The following is a 5008-nucleotide window of genomic DNA, read 5'->3' on the forward strand; positions in this document are numbered from 1 at the left end:
CTTTTTTATCCAAAAGGTACCTCTTTTGATTTATATGGTTTTTGTGATGCCGACTTTGCCGGATGTAAGGTAGATCGCAAGAGTACTAGTGGAACATGCCAATTCTTAGGAAATTCCCTTGTTTCTTGGGCTTCCAAGAAACAAAATTGTGTTGCATTGTCCACTACGGAAGCGGAATACATTGCCGCCGGTTTATGTTGTGCTCAAGTTTTATGGATGAAACAAAGTTTAGTTGACTATGATTTGAATTTTCAAAATATTAAAATCTTTTGTGATAACACAAGTGCCATAAATATTTCCAAAAATTCGGTTTTGCATTCTAGAACTAAGCATATTGACGTACGCCATCATTTCTTACGCGATCATGTAGAGCGACAAGATGTATCCCTAGTGTTTGTTGACACAAAATCTCAACTAGCGGATATATTTACTAAGCCTCTTGGAGAGGATGATTTTTGTCGCATAAGAAATGGTTTGGGCTTATGCACTATGTGAAAGTTCTACATTGCTTGCTTGATTAGTTGCATTTTGCATTTTTGATGGTGACAAAGGGGGAGAGAAATCTCCTCATTTGTTGCATATACTTAGGGGGAGCTCATAGATAGGGGGAGCACCTATCTATAAGCTATTTTATTTTTTCTCTTATAATGGTTGGTTGTCATCATCAAAAAGGGGGAGATTGTTAGCCCTTATGTTTTGATGATGTTTTACAACCACCATTAACGGTACTAATGGCTTATTGAGTGCAAATGTAGTAAATTCATTTATCAAGCTTGTTAGTGCCATTTATGGAGGATTGGATGGAATATACGCTACAACGATGATATCCAAAGGAGGAGGAGGCATAGTGATGAAGCAATGTTATTTCAAGAACAACAAATTCATATAAAAGCTTCATCCAAACTCAAGCTATATCAAGACTCAAGAATTGTCTATGTGAGGATATTAGTTAGTTTTTTTTATTCTCTCTCTAGTATTAGAATGTAGGCAAAGAGTTATTGAATTCACTTGAAGCTATTGGGACTCACACACACATTTTCATACTTAAGCTTTTAAGCGTTTTTCACAAAATACTATTTTTCACAAGTATGAGGACCTATCTGCAAAATTCTTTTTCCAAACAGATTGTTTTTAGTATTAAAAATATTTTACAAAGTTTCATAATTTTCAGAGGTCAAATAAATATTTTCTAAATATTTCTGTTTGAGTCAAAATACTATTCTGGAATGTATCAGAACGCACTTGAGGTCATTCGTCACTGGGCTCCAGAGAGGTCATCGATCGACCGGTGCGGTCGACCGAAATCTTGATTTTTATATCGGTCGACCGCACCGGTCGACCGATGATGGCTCTGCTTGTTTTCTAAGTTTTCAAAGTTGCTCGTGGTCGACCGAATTCATCTTTTCGGTCGACCGAACGTTCTGGCGGTCGACCGAATAAGGTCGACCGATGGTTTATTCGGTCAACCGTGACTTTTTTTCTCAAACGGTCGTTTGCCTTGTTTACTGTGCTTTCACTTAACTGTGTTTGGCACAGTCTGTGGCAATAGTCTGAAGAAGAGATTATTTTCTTAATTGGGAAGATTGAGTTGTGATTTTAAAATGTTTAATCTCTTCTATTTAAACCCAGACTTCTTCTTCTTCTAGTAGCCCTAACTTCTGCTGAAAAACCAGAGAGACGCTGTCTTCTGAGGAAAATTTTCAAACTCTGTTTTCTTTGGTTTTTCACTGTGTTTCTTGTGTGAGTTCACTTCCCAGCTTTAACTCTTTCTCTTTGCCATAGGGTCTTGTAAATGTTGGCCTTCTTGTTTTGATGATGTTTAACAAACAATTTACCACTAATGTTGTTTGTCTAGTATTTGTGTTTTCTTATTTATTATAGACAAACAACGTTGTTGGAGGATGGACGGAATAGAGCTTCAACGATCATATCCAAAGGAGGTTGGCGGAATGTCGGGTTGAAGCCTATACAATTCAAGTTAAAGATCAAGTTCAAGCTTCATCCGCAAGTGTACCAAGTTAAGCTTAATTGAAGATCAAGATTGCTTGGGTAATGTAGTTTTAGGTTTTATATTATGCGTGTTAGTACTTTAAGCTCAATCATATATACACATACACGCTTTGGTTTTGATTTTGTATATATACAGTTATATATATACATATATGTTTTTGGTTTAATAGGTTTCGAATTTATATATGAAACAAATGAATAGGATTGGAAAATACTATTTTGTTTCATGTTTATGTGCCTATATATGATTTCGTCTTTAACAAGTTATATTTAATGAAATCATATTTAGTGTTTTGTATATATTGCATAGAATATGCAATTTTGTGAAAATATGGTATTCATTGTTTTTTGGACTTAACAATAATCATATACATATTTTATTAAGTCTATATAACCATTGTGCAAAGTTTCAAAACATGGTTTAGCCAAAATATCAAATTTCACATGTTTACATTTTCGTGTTTTGAACTATTTTGCAAAATGATGATTTTTCACAAATGGGAAATGCAATTTGGAAAATTCTTTTTGTAACATGTTCATTTACATGTTTATATACATTTCCCAAAGTTTCATAATTTTCAGAAGTCAAATGAATATTTTACAAACTGTTTAAATGTGTCAAAAACCTGTTTTTTATATATGTCAGTTTTCGGTCGACCAAACCGGTCGACCGAACCTGAGCTCTCGTGTTCACTGGGCGACAGAAAGTCTGTCGGTCGACCGATCCGGTCGACCGATGAAATTTTCCGGTCGACCGATGAATTTTCCGGTCGACCGACGAGAGCTCCATCGGTCGACCGATGAAATTTCCGGTCGACCGACAGTGTCTTTTTCAGCTTCCAACGGCTAGTTTTATTACCGTTACCTTGGACTGTTTTGTCTTTTTGTTTGGGTTTTTGGCTGAGTTTTGAGAGGGTATAAATACCCCATTGCCTTCAGATCTCCACTAACAATGAGAGAGTTTTAAAACAAGTTTAAGAAAGTCTTAACAAGGGTTTATGTTTGGTTTAAGTGTGTTTATAAGCTTTTAAGCATTTGAGTGTTTTGGTTTTGTGAATCAAATTCCACAAGAGCTTGAGGAGATTATCTATTGAAGTTTGAGCTTCCAACTATCATCCCTCCATCTCTTGTTATCAAATTGAGAAGTTTTCTAAACTCAAACTCTAGCTTTACATTTATATACTTGATTGATTATCATTGTTCTTAAGCTAGATTTCATACTTGAGTTTAGTTGATTTGATCTTATTTACTCATTGTTACACACACACCCACATTGAGCTTATTGTATCTTTCATACATAGTATAGTTGGGTGGTGAGAGATTGTAACCTTGAGTTGTGCTACATTGTGTTCTCATCTATTGTAGAGAACAAATTTATATTTGTTACATTGTGAGTGTTGTAAGGTTTTCGGTGAGCTAGAAACCGAGTGTGTAGTGAGGTTTTCGGTGAGCTAGAAACCGAGTGTGAGGAGTGACGTTGATCGGTGAGCGTTGAAAACCGATACTGTGAGGTGTAAACGTTATTCGGGTGAACGTAGAAAACCCGGTTGATAGTGGATTTCTCCCCGGGAGTGGGGAGCGGAGACGTAGGACGGAAGGTCCGAACTCCGTGATCATATTGCTTGTTTGAGTGTGCTTTGGCGTTCATTCATATTTATGTTCATATCTTATATCGCCATTGTCATTAGCTCATTATCTATATCATCCACTATCTTGTTTAGATTGTTTACCCCTTGTGTTAGTTTACATATCCTATACATATATCATATTGTATATCTCTTTGATAGGATATATCATCTTGTGTTAGCTCATATATCCTTGCATATATCTCATAGTATATCTCATTGCTAGGATATTTACCTTTGTTCATTTTGCTTATTCTTGCACATAACTCTTGTATATCTATCTTGCAAGAATATACTTGTTAATTAATTTTTATGTCTCAAATTGTAGATAACTAAATATTAACTCCAATCTATGTATGAAAAGAACACAACTAGCCATCCTATCACAACTCACTGGTCTACCTGTCACGTATAGTCAAAACTCATATTCACGAATAACCGGTTGTTCACAAATCATCCACACGTAACGATTCACTACCCCCCTCAGACTCACCCCAGTGATACACAGGAATTTCACTGGTGTGAGCCTGGAAATAATCAACAAGCATCATATCACATCACCTCAGACCCACCCCAACGCTACACAGGAATCTCGTTGGTGTGAGCCTGGAATAATCAACAATCACAATATCATATCACCTCAAACCCACCCCAACGCTACACAGGAATATCGTTGGTGCGAGCCTGGAAATAATCAACAATCACATCCGATCACCTAAAGCAGGAATTCCCCATCTCAATTCTTTTCGCTTTTCTAAGTCAACAAACACAAGTATCTAGGTCCTATACACGACACGCCATGTCACTAAGGACATGAACTACTAACGGTTATCAACAAAACAAGAAATAATAAATACAACTATTTTATGCAAATCATATGATGAACATGACTATATAGACTAGCGATGAATCAGGTATACATATATGACAATGAATGAGTATAAATAAGAGTGTCATCATGTCGGTGTCAATGTACATGAAATGTCGTGTTCTTCAACTATCAATCACACGGTCATAAAAAGATAATCCTTTTTCAAAATAACTTCTTTAAAAACATATATCATTCTAAAATAATTTTCTTCCGCAACATAAATTCTAAAAATATTATAATAATTTTGTTATTCAAAATAAACTCTTTAATTTATTATATTTGTCCTGAAAATACTATTTATCCCATACTTACTATCCATATAAAATTATTCATCAAACCCACGCAGATAAATATTAACAGATCTAAAATTGCAGATAATTCATAATAAATAGAAAAATAGTTCTGAGCAAGCGGGATCTTGCCTTCGGGACAGTGCGGATCTGTCGAGTGGGGTTGCTGGCGAGGAAGAACTCGGAGGATCTGGCGGCGCAGCGACGGCTCG

This window comes from Asparagus officinalis, chromosome 8 (assembly GCF_001876935.1).
Source record: "Asparagus officinalis chromosome 8, Aspof.V1, whole genome shotgun sequence".
Classification (NCBI taxonomy): domain Eukaryota; kingdom Viridiplantae; phylum Streptophyta; class Magnoliopsida; order Asparagales; family Asparagaceae; genus Asparagus; species Asparagus officinalis.